This window comes from Oncorhynchus tshawytscha, linkage group LG05, assembly GCF_018296145.1.
Source record: "Oncorhynchus tshawytscha isolate Ot180627B linkage group LG05, Otsh_v2.0, whole genome shotgun sequence".
NCBI lineage: Eukaryota > Metazoa > Chordata > Actinopteri > Salmoniformes > Salmonidae > Oncorhynchus > Oncorhynchus tshawytscha.
In genome coordinates, this window is record NC_056433.1 from 70,999,628 (window position 1) to 71,012,782 (window position 13,155).

The 13,155-nt window shown below is 44.1% G+C and overlaps 1 protein-coding gene across 2 annotated transcripts in view; it reads left to right on the forward strand.

Annotated features, from left to right (window-relative positions):
* The window catches only part of arhgap39 (Rho GTPase activating protein 39), a 162,873-nt gene that overhangs the window by 112,602 nt on the left and 37,116 nt on the right, over positions 1 to 13,155 (forward strand). The gene's annotated exons all lie outside the window — the stretch shown is intronic.

A 13,155-nucleotide genomic window follows, 5' to 3' on the forward strand; every position in this document is an offset into this window, starting at 1 on the left:
ATTGGCAGCAGCTTTACATGTCCATGAATGGACACATCAATGGACAGGGACACAAATTCAACCTGGTCTAGGTCCTGTTACCAAAGTAGTTACTAACACGTTACTCACTATGGCTTCACATTGTGTCCTAGTACATGGTGCTAACACGTTACTCACTATGGCTTCACATTGTGTCCTAGTACATGGTGCTAACACATTACTCACTATGGCTTCACATTGTGTCCTAGTACATGGTGCTAACACGTTACTCACTATGGCTTCACATTGTGTCCTAGCACATGGTGCTAACACGTTACTCACTATGGCTTCACATTGTGTCCTAGCACATGGTGCTAACACGTTACTCACTATGGCTTCACATTGTGTCCTAGCACATGGTGCTAACACGTTACTCACTATGGCTTCACATTGTGTCCTAGCACATGGTGCTAACACGTTACTCACTATAGCTTCACATTGTGTCCTAGTACATGGTGCTAACACGTTACTCACTATAGCTTCACATTGTGTCCTAGCATATGGTGCTAACACGTTACTCACTATGGCTTCACATTTTGTCCTAGCACATGGTGCTAACATGTTACTCATTATAACTTCACATTGTGTCCTAGCACATGGTGCTAATACGTTACTCACTATGGCTTCACATTTTGTCCTAGCACATGGTGCTAACACGTTACTCACTATGGCTTCACATGTTGTCCTAGTACATGGTGCTAACACGTTACTCACTATGGCTTCACATGTTGTCCTAGTACATGGTGCTAACACGTTACTCACTATGGCTTCACAGTGTGTCCTAGTACATGGTGCTAACACGTTACTCACTATGGCTTCACATTGTGTCCTAGTACATGGTGCTAACACGTTACTCACTATGGCTTCACATTGTGTCCTAGTACATGGTGCTAACACATTACTCACTATGGCTTCACATTGTGTCCTAGTACATGGTGCTGTTCTCATGGTGCTAACACGTTACTCACTATGGCTTCACATTGTGTCCTTCACATGGTGCTAACACGTTACTCACTATGGCTTCACATTGTGTCCTAACATGGTTACGTTACTCACTATGGCTTCACATTGTGTGTCCTAGTACATGGTGCTAACACATTACTCACTATGGCTTCACATTGTGTCCTAGTACATGGTGCTAACACGTTACTCACTATGGCTTCACATTGTGTCCTAGTACATGGTGCTAACACGTTACTCATTATGGCTTCACATTGTGTCCTAGTACATGGTGCTAACACGTTACTCACTATGGCTTCACATTGTGTCCTAGTACATGGTGCTAACACATTACTCACTATGGCTTCACATTGTGTCCTAGTACATGGTGCTAACACGTTACTCACTATGGCTTCACATTGTGTCCTAGCACATGGTGCTAACACGTTGCTCACTATGGCTTCACATGTTGTCCTAGTACATGGTGCTAACACATTACTCACTATGGCTTCACATTGTGTCCTAGCACATGGTGCTAACACGTTGCTCACTATGGCTTCACATGTTGTCCTAGTACATGGTGCTAACACATTACTCACTATGGTTTCACATGTTGTCCTAGTACATGGTGCTAACACGTTACTCACTATGGCTTCACATTGTGTCCTAGTACATGGTGCTAACACGTTACTCACTATGGCTTCACATTGTGTCCTAGCACATGGTGCTAACACGTTACTCACTATGGCTTCACATTGTGTTCTAGCACATGGTGCTAACACGTTACTCACTATAGCTTCACATTGTGTCCTAGTACATGGTGCTAACACGTTACTCACTATAGCTTCACATTGTGTCCTAGCACATGGTGCTAACACGTTACTCACTATGACTTCACATTGTGTCCTAGCACATGGTGCTAATACGTTACTCACTATGGCTCCACATTTTGTCCTAGCACATGGTGCTAACACGTTACTCACTATGGCTTCACTGTCACATGGTGCTGTCCTAGCTTCACATGGTGCTAACACGTTACTCACTATGGCTTCACATGTTGTCCTAGTACATGGTGCTAACACGTTACTCACTATGGCTTCACATTGTGTCCTAGTACATGGTGCTAACACGTTACTCACTATGGCTTCACATTGTGTCCTAGTACATGGTGCTAACACGTTACTCACTATGGCTTCACATTGTGTCCTGGTGCTAACACGTTACTCTATGGCTTCACATTGTGTCCTAGTACATGGTGCTAACACGTTACTCGCTATAGCTTCACATTGTGTCCTAGTACATGGTGCTAACACATTACTCACTATGGCTTCACATTGTGTCCTAGTACATGGTGCTAACACGTTACTCACTATGGCTTCACATTGTGTCCTAGTACATGTACATGGTGCTAACACATTTGTCCTCACTATGCTTCACATGGCTTTTTGTCCTAGCACATGGTGCTAACACGTTACTCACTATGGCTTCACATTGTGTCCTAGCACATGGTGCTAACACATTACTCACTATGGCTTCACATTGTGTCCTAGCACATGGTGCTAACACGTTACTCACTATGGCTTCACATTGTGTCCTAGTACATGGTGCTAACACGTTACTCACTATGGCTTCACATTGTGTTCTAGCACATGGTGCTAACACGTTGCTCACTATGGCTTCACATTGTGTCCTAGTACATGGTGCTAACACATTACTCACTATGGCTTCACATTGTGTCCTAGTACATGGTGCTAACACGTTACTCACTATGGCTTCACATTGTGTCCTAGTACATGGTGCTAACACGTTACTCACTATGGCTTCACATTGTGTCCTAGTGCTAACACGTTACTCACATGGTGTCCTAGCACATGGTGCTAACATTACTCACTATGGCTTCACATTGTGTCCTAGCACATGGTGCTAACACGTTACTCACTATGGCTTCACATTGTGTCCTAGCTTCACACATGGTGCTAACACATTACTCACTATGGCTTCACATTGTGTCCTAGTACATGGTGCTAACACGTTACTCACTATGGCTTCACATTGTGTCCTAGCACATGGTGCTAACACGTTACTCACTATGGCTTCACATTGTGTCCTAGTACATGGTGCTAACACGTTACTCACTATGGCTTCACATTGTGTCCTAGTACATGGTGCTAACACGTTACTCACTATGGCTTCACATTGTGTCCTAGCACATGGTGCTAACACGTTACTCACTATGGCTTCACATTGTGTCCTAGTACATGGTGCTAACACATTACTCACTATGGCTTCACATTGTGTCCTAGTACATGGTGCTAACACGTTACTCACTATGGCTTCACATTGTGTCCTAGTACATGGTGCTAACACGTTACTCACTATGGCTTCACATTGTGTCCTAGTACATGGTGCTAACACGTTACTCACTATGGCTTCACATTGTGTCCTAGTACATGGTGCTAACACGTTACTCACTATGGCTTCACATTGTGTCCTAGTACATGGTGCTAACACATTACTCACTATGGCTTCACATTGTGTCCTAGTACATGGTGCTAACACGTTACTCACTATGGCTTCACATTGTGTCCTAGTACATGGTGCTAACACATTACTCACTATGGCTTCACATTGTGTCCTAGTACATGGTGCTAACACGTTACTCACTATGGCTTCACATTGTGTCCTAGTACATGGTGCTAACACGTTACTCACTATGGCTTCACATTGTGTCCTAGTACATGGTGCTAACACGTTACTCACTATGGCTTCACATTGTGTCCTAGTACATGGTGCTAACACATTACTCACTATGGCTTCACATTGTGTCCTAGTACATGGTGCTAACACGTTACTCACTTACTTCACATTGTGTCCTAGTACATGGCTTCACATTGTGTCCTAGTACATGGTGCTAACACATTACTCACTATGGCTTCACATTGTGTCCTAGTACATGGTGCTAACACATTACTCACTATGGCTTCACATTGTGTCCTAGTACATGGTGCTAACACATTACTCACTATGGCTTCACATTGTGTCCTAGTACATGTAAACTTTGGCTCATAAAGCTTCCGTGTGACACGGCAATCAGAGAGGCTTTATGCTTTTTGGTCTGTTGATGTTCTTCCACTGCCGTTCTTCCCCCGCTGCCAATTGAAAAAGAGGAATTACAAAGGGTGCAGTGAACCATTCTATCATCTTGACCTGAGCGTATAAATGTAAATTCTCTCATCATGTTGTCATTAAAATGGCATTTCCGTTTCTTGGAAAGAGCCATTGTACCTCTGTCTGCTCTTCTTCACTCTCTCTGTGACACTCTTCTTCACTCTCTCTGTGACACTCTTCTTCTCCTCCTCTTGTCTTCACTCGTCTTCCTGCTCTTTCTTTTTTCCTTCTCTTTACTTTTCCACCTCACTCTTCTACACTCTCCTCCTCCTCGCTTCACTCTTTTTACTCCCTTCATCTTCCCTTCTCCTTCCTCTCCAATCTTTAATAATAAATAGTACACTATTAGATCAAATACTTTGGTTAACAGATTTCCATTGCTTGTCTCATTTTTGTATTTTATCTCAAAAACATTGTTTGGAATAATAAATTGGCAGGCTCTGCAATCATATCTTTACCTTTCCTCCTCTATCTCCTTCACTCTTCTTCCTATCCAGTCTTCCTCCTCTCCACTCTAACAGAAAACATTACGCTAATGTTATCCATGAAAATGTCTAAATATATTTTCACACTACTTATAATGCCAAAACCATTAAAATTGTAATCTACAAATAAATATTCTCAGAATTATGCATTAATTTAATATAATCATATTTTCAAAATAGCCCGTCCACTGCATGTTTACATGTGAATGTTGTTTAACCTAGCTACCATGAAAGTAGCTAGCTAACCTAGCTAGATAACGTTAACTTAGTCGAAATAGCTCATGTTAGCTAGCATAACCTATTTAAAACCTTATAAAGCAGATAATAAATAAATAAATAAAGATATATAATAAATTGTGACACTATAACATCATTAGCTAGTATCTCAAACAATTGTAATTTACCTGGCTTGAAAAGACGTTTGTTGTGATGTTATAGATTCACTTGACACTTGCTAGCTTCTGGCAAAGTTTTCCACAGCAGTTTTCTCTAAATCTAGCGCGAGCAAGTAGTTAGTAGAAGAAGAGTGAATGAAGCTGCTATAGCGAGTAGCCCCTTCTGCTGGACAAAACAAGCACAACGCGATTGAGACGTCAACCGGTAGGCTCTGCTGCCCGGTCTTTCTTCATCCATCATCGTTGGTTACAAGGTAATACGGTAATTGTACAAGCCCTGAACACAAGCCTGAAACACAGCATACCACCCTCCATAACACTGCTGGCTTGCTTCTGAAGCTAAGCAGGGTTGGGCCTGGTCAGTCCCTGGATGGGAGACCAGATGCTGCTGCAGGTGGTGTTGGAGAGCCAGTAGGAGACTCTTTCCTCTGGTCTAAAAAAAACTATCCCAATACCTCAGGGCAGTGACTGGGGACACTACCCTGTGTAGGGTGCCGTCTTTCAGATGGGATGTTAAATGGGTGTCCTGACTCTCTGAGGTCATTAAAGATCCCATGGCATGTATTGTAGGGGTGTTAACCCTGGTGTCCTGGCCAAATTCCCAATCTGTCACTCAATCCATTGTGGTCACCTAATAATCCCCAGTTGACAATTGGCTCATTCATCCCCCTCCTCTCCCCTGTAACTTTTCCCCAGGTTCTTGTTCTAAATGAGAATGTGTTCTCAGTCAACTTACCTGATTAAATAACAGATAAATAAAAACAAGCCCTATAGACACAATAGGGAGGGGATCTACTGTAGAAAGTCCCCAGTCTGTGTTTTCTAATAATGGCTTCTTCACTCACTGTGGACCTCATTAGCTAGTGAATGCCAGCTTCATTCATTCAACCAGACAGACTATGAGTCTATCTGTCTATGCATGAATGGGTGTGTGTATACCTTGCTGTTTTTTGGGGGGCCACTTGAGTGGTCCCCTCCCTGCCTGTTCTAAAGTGTCCCTCTGCGGGGACACAAGACCCTCCACAGCCACACACACAGGAGGGCTGTCAATCAAATATTGATGAGGAGAGGTCTGTAACCTTCATTACAACAGACCTACCCACCTTCACAGAGTATGATCTCTATGGTACAGTAACAGTAATCTAGTGGGGCATTGGCTGATCCTGAGGTCAATTGATTCCTTGGTGATCACTCTCTGTCTCTGACAGGTAGACTACAGCAAGGGACCACGCACACACAGTACACTACACACACACACACACACACACACACACACACACACACACATACACACACTATTGAGAGCCAATACGGAATCATTGACGAGTTCCCCTTTCACCAGATGGGGCTCAACAATTACACGTGTGTGACTGTGAGGGTTGGGCGATGTAGCGAAAAGTGGTTTTAATGGGCATTTTTCCATTCTGATTGCTTTATACTGTTCAACCAAACTTTAGCCATAAATAATATTTGGACAAAACTGACAGTGAAGTAGTTGTATTTAAAGAACAACGCATAGGAATTAAAATCCTCCTTTGTTGCCTCTTACTCTGGTACTTGACCAATGGTTGCAATTTGAATAGTTATTTGTTCACTTCCAGCATAAAAAAGTAAAACATTTCCTGCATTAATTTGTTATCATTTACATGCTGTGCCACATTTATTTTGTCTTAGCAGGCCTCTATTTCGTTCCTCTACCGTGTATTTTTGGCTTCAGTTGCAGTTCTTACTTTTGCCACTAGGGGTAGTTGGTTGATTTCAGAGGATCTATTTGGCAAGCTTGCCTTCCGGAAGTTGTTGACTTGTTGTGCTAGAAAGTTATTTAGTGTGTTTGTGTGAGTGTCCCTAGACCAGGGATGGGCAACTCCAGTCTTCGAGGGCCAGAGTGGAGTCACTCTTTTTCCCCATCCCTAGCAAACACAGCTGATTCAACTAATTACATTCTCAACTGAAGATCAATCTGTCTTTCATACAGCTCTCAGTATAACATCACACACTGCATCTGGAGAGACTGCCAGATATCTAAAACACACATCACAAAGATCATCAGCCTTTGATACACCACACACTGTGCACACACACACACACACACACACACACACACACACACACACACACACACACACACACACTTGAGAAGTGTACAAACAGGCCTATTTGCTGTGTGTCGTGTATAATGGGATGTGTCATGTGCAATGGGAGGGGGCCGACAGATAACGACATCATCGCTTAGATCATCTCTGTGTGACAGAGAGCAGAGGACTGTGGGAGGTTACATGAGAGGGGAGAGAGAGAGAGAGAGAGAGAGAGAGAGAGAGAGATTGTGTGTGTGTGTGTGTGTGTGTGTGTGTGTGTGTGTGTGTGTGTGTGTGTGTGTGTGTGTGTGTGTGTGTGTGTGTGTGTGTGTGTGTGTGTGTGTGTGTGTGTGTGTGTGTGTGTGTGTGTGTGTGTGTGTGTGTGTGTGGTACTGTAAAAGCACTGAAATCCTGTTTATTTTCTCGCCAGCAGAAATCTCTTAACCTGTCAGGAGTCAGATGAGTCAGTCTGACTAGGAGAGAAATGCATCCAGGCATCACACACACACACACACACACACACACACACAGCTCCTCACAAAACTACATTTACATAGCCAATCAATACCTCAAGTGTTTGAACCATTTTACAGAGAGGGAGGGAGGGAGGGAGGGAGGGAGGGAGGGAGGGAGGGAGGGAGGGAGGGAGGGAGGGAGGGAGGGAGGGAGGGAGGGAGGGAAAGGGAGGGAGGGAGGGAGGGAGGGAGGGAGGGGGGGAACAAATCAAATCAGCAGCAATAGTGTTAATGAGACTGCAGATCTCTCCTTCTGTCTTGTGCCTCTCTTCCTTCAGACTGTATGAGTGTGCTGTGATTATCTGATGGCATATTGAACGGAATCTGATCGGATTAGGGGGTCAGAGAGAGGAGGGGGCGCTGAGTTCCCTCATTCCCCCCTCCAGACTCTGTTCTCCCTATCTGTACCCCAACTCCTTCAAATCCTGTTTAGATGGCTCACAAGAGAACCAGAACACACACTTACATAGACCACTGCAGGAATCATCTGCTCATTCGTGGTAGGCTAAATCTGCAACAGTAGAATATGATTGGCCATGTGTTCAGTCTCTCCTTTACATTCTCTAGAGCCATAATCCATAATCTCTCACCTCTGTATGTGTCTGTCAGACAGCAACAGTGGTAGGCCTGATCACCGACAACGCCGAGACAGTCTATAGGGAGGATGTCAGAGACCTGGCCGTGTGGTGCCAGGAGAACAACCTCTCCCTCAACTTGACCAAGACAAAGGAGATGATTGTGGACTACAGGAAAAAGAGGACCGAGCACGCCCCCATTCTCATCGACGGGGCTGCAGTGGAGCAGGTTGAGAGCTTCAAGTTCCTTGGTGTCCACATCAACAACATGGTTCAAACACACCAAGACAGTCGTGAAGAGGGCACAACAAAACCTATTCCCCCTCAGGAGACTGAAAGGTTTGGTATAGGTCCTCAAATCCTCAAGATGTTCTACAGCTGCACCATTGAGAGCATCCTGACAGGTTGCATCACTGCCTCATATGGCAACTGCTCGGCCTCTGACCGCAAGGCACTACAGAGGGTAGTTCGTACGGCCCAGTAGATAACTGGGGCCAAGCTTCCTGCCATCCAGGACCTCTATACCAGGCGGTGTCAGAGGAAGGACCTAAAAATTGTCAAAGACTCCAGTCACCCAAGTCATAGACTGTTCTCTCTGCTACCGTATGGCAAGCGGTACCGGAGCGCCACTCGCTACTCTCTGTCTGTTATCATCTATGCATAGTCACTTTAATAACTCTACCTACATGTACATGTTACCTCAACTAACCGGTACTACCTGCACATTACTCTGTACGGGTACGCCCCTGAATATGGTCTTGCTATTTTTATTTTACAGCTTCTCTTTAATTACTTGTTACTTTTATTTCTTATTCATATTTTTTTATACTGCATTGTTGGTTAGGGGCTCGTAAGTAAGCATTAAACTGTAAGGTTTAATTCGGCGCATGTGTTGTATTCGGTGCATGTGACTAATAAAATTTGATTTGATTTGAGGGGCTGTGCAGTCAACTGTACCGGTATTCATTCACAGACTTTTACCTTACCTTCTATAATAGTATTTTAATGTTATATTTGTTACATTAAATAGTTCAGTAATGACTCGAAAAAAGGATGTCAATAATCTGTTTTCATGGCCAGTAAAAAATATATATATACAAAAAAATGAAACCTGAGGACTGTTAGCTAACTTTCTAGCACAGCAAGTCAACTTCGGGAGGGCAAGCTTGCCAAATAGACCCTCTGAAATCGACCGACTACTAATTATTATCATGAAGATTTTTTGGGTTGTTGACGAAATAGAGGCATACTAAGACAAAAGAAACGTGACACATTGTGTCAATGATAACTAATTAGTGCAGGAAATGGAGAAATTTACGAAAATGCTGGAAGTGAATATTGGAATTGAGGAAATAACTATGCAAATGGAACCATTGGTTGAGTACCAGAGTTTGAGGCTACAAAATATAATTTTGATTCCTATGCAATGTTCTACAAAATGGACTACTTCACTGTCAGTTTTGTCCTCCTAATATTTTTGTTTGAATTTTGATTGAACAGTATAAAGCAATCAGAATGGAGAAAATCTCATTAAAACCATTAGAATAAATATGATGCCATGCTCTACCCATAAAGCACAGTTAGAACTTGCATTATTCAGAAACATCAAATAGCAGGAAATACCTTCATATGGTCCACAATTTGACAAATACTGTGATATGATATTTTGGTCATATCGCCCAGCCACACACAGACTCACACAGCCAGGCATCCCCAGTTGAGTCAGCTATGTGTCTGTCTGTCAGATGTGAGAACAGATGTGTTATGTGATGACGAATGAGATCAGACAGAATCCTATTTGGCCTTTAGAGACAGAGGAGAGGAGGGACTAGACCGATTCAGCCTGGGACTGGCTGGGCTGTTACTCTGAGCGAGTCCTATCCAGGCTGTGATTGGCTGGGCGTGGCCTATCCTGGTTATGATTGGCTAGGCGTGGCCCACTATGTTATAAAGTGGATTAGAGCCGTGGTTATGGATGACATCCTCTATATAATCTGGTTAAATTAGACTAGATTAGCAATGGATACAGGATTAACAGCTAATTAGGGGACATAACAGCAGCTCCCCTTTATTCTATCAGCTGGGTTTGGGGAAAACCTCACCCACTGTTTCACCCATACTATCGGTGCTTAGACTTGATGGATGGGATACACAAACAGTTGAATGGTATACACACACACACACACACACACATACAAACACACACACACACATAGACACACTCACACACATGTAGGGCCCAATATAATACGTGATGCTGCGAACACCTCACCTCACCTATGTGAGAATGCTGTTCATTGACTACAGCTCAGCGTTCAACACCATAGTGCCCACGAAGCTCATCACTAAGCTAAGGACTCTGGGACCAAACACTTCCCTCTGCAACTGGACCCTGGACTTTCTGACGGGCCGCCCCCCAGGTGGTAAGAGAAGGCAACAACACACCTGCCACGCTGATCCTCAACATGGGAGCCCCCAGGGGTGGACTACAGGAAAAGGTGGACCGAACAGACCCCCATTAACATCGACGGGGCTGTAGTGGAGCGGGTCAAGAGTTTCAAGTTCCTTGGTGTCCACATCATCAACAAACTGTCATGATCCAACCACACCAAAACAGTTATGAAGAGGGCACGACAACACCTTTTCCCCCTCAGAAGACTGAAAAGATTTGGCATGGGTCCCCAGATCGTCAAAAAAGGTCTATAGCTGCACCATCGAGAGCATCCTGACCAGTTACATCACTGCCTGGTATGGCAACTGCTCGTCATTTGACCGTAAAATTCAAAATCAAATCAAAATCAAATTTTGTTGGTCACATACACATGGTTAGCAGATGTTAATGCGAGTGTAGTCGAAATGCTTGTGCTTCTAGTTCCGACCGTGCAGTAATATCTAACAAGTAATCTAACGATTTCACAACAACTACCTTATACACACAAGAGTAAAGGAATGATTAAGAATATGTTCATATAAATAAATGGATGAGCGATGGCTGTGCGGCATAGGCAAGATGCAGTAGATGGTATAGGGTACAGTATATACATATGAGATGAGTAATGTAGGGTATGTAAACATTATATAAAGTTGTATTATTTAAGTGGCTAGTGATACATTTATTACATCCAATTATTAATTATTAAAGTGGCTAGAGATTGAGTCAGTATGTTGGCAGCAGCCACTCAATGTTAGTGGTAGCTGTTTAACAGTCTGATGGCCTTGAGATAGAAGCTGTTTTTCAGTCTCTCGGTTCCAGCTTTGATGCACCTGTACTGACCTCGCCTTCTGGATGATAGCGGGGTGAACAGGCAGTTGCTCGGGTGGTTGTTGTCCTTGATGATCTTTTTGGCCTTCCTGTGACATCGGGTGGTGTAGGTGTCCTGAGGGGCAGGCAGTTTGCCCCCGGTGATGCGTTGTGCAGACCTCACCACCCTCTGGAGAGCCTTACGGTTGTGGGTGGAGCAGTTGCCGTACCAGGCGGTGATACAGCCTGACAGGATACTCTCGATTGTGCATCTGTAAAGGTTTGTGAGTGTTATTGGTGACAAGCCAAATTTCTTCAGCCTCCCGCTGTTGCGCCTTCTTCACCACGCTGTCTGTGTGGGTGGACCATTTCAGTTTGTCTGTGATGTCTACGCCGAGGAACTTAAAACTTTCCACCTTCTCCACTACTGTCCCGTTGATGTGAATAGGGGGGATGCTCCCTCTTCTGTTTCCTGAAGTCCACGATCATCTCCTTTGTTTTGTTGATGTTGAGTGTGAGGTTATTTTCCTGACACCACACTCCGAGGGCCCTCATCTCCTCCCTGTAGGCCGTCTCGTCATTGTTGGTAATCAAGCCTATCACTGTAGTGTCGTCTGCAAACTTGATGATTGATTTGGAGTCGTGCATGGCCACGTAGTCATGGGTGAATAAGGGAGTACAGGAGATGGCTGAGAACGCACCCTTGTGGGGCACCAGTGTTGAGGATCAGCGGGGTGGAGATGTTGTTTCCTACCCTCACCATCTGGGGGCGGCCCGTCAGAAAGTCCAGGACCCATTTGCACAGGGCGGGGTCAAGACCGAGGGCCTCGAGCTTAATGACGAGATTTTAAGATACTATGGTGTTAAATGCTGAGCTGTAATCGATGAACAGCATTCTTACATAGGTATTCCTCTTGTCCAAATGGGTTAGGGCAGTGTGCAGTGTGATTGTGATTGCGTTGTCTGTGGACCTATTGGGGCGGTAAGCAAATTGGAGTGTGTCTAGGGTGTCAGGTAGGGTGGCACTACAGAGGGTAGTGTGTACGGCCCAGTACATCACTGGGACCAAGCTTCCTGACATCCAGGACCTATATACTAGGCGGTGTCAGAGGAAGGCCCAAAAAGTTGTCTAAGACTCCAGCTACCCTAGTCATAGACTGTTCCCTCTGCTACCGCACGGTAAGTGGTACCGGAGCGCCACGTCTAAGACCAAAAGCCTCCTTAACAGCTTCTACCCCCAAGCCATAAGACTGCTGAACAATTAATCAAATGGCCACCCAAACTTTTACACTGACACGCCCTCCCTCTGTTTGTTTGTACACTGCTGCTACTCGCTGTTTATTATCTATGCATAGTCACTTCACCCATACCTACATGTACAAAATAACTTGACTAACCTGTACCCCCGCACATTGACTCGTACCGGTACCCCGTGGATATAGCCTCGTTATTTTTATTGTGTTAATTTTTATTTTTATTTTACAATTTTTACTTTAGTTTATTCAGTAAATATTTTCTTAACTCTTTCTTGAACTGCATTGTTGGTTAAGGGCTTGTAAGTAAGCATTTCACGGTAAGGTCTACAGCTGCTGTATTCGGAGCATGTGACAAGTAAAATGTGATTTGATTTGATTTGAGGTTGTCTGTGTATTATGTGGTGTGGCCTGGATAATGCAGATTGTTGTCACATCTGACCCATGCAGCTGGCTTCCACAGGAGAGGATAGGAAGAAGCAGACTCACAG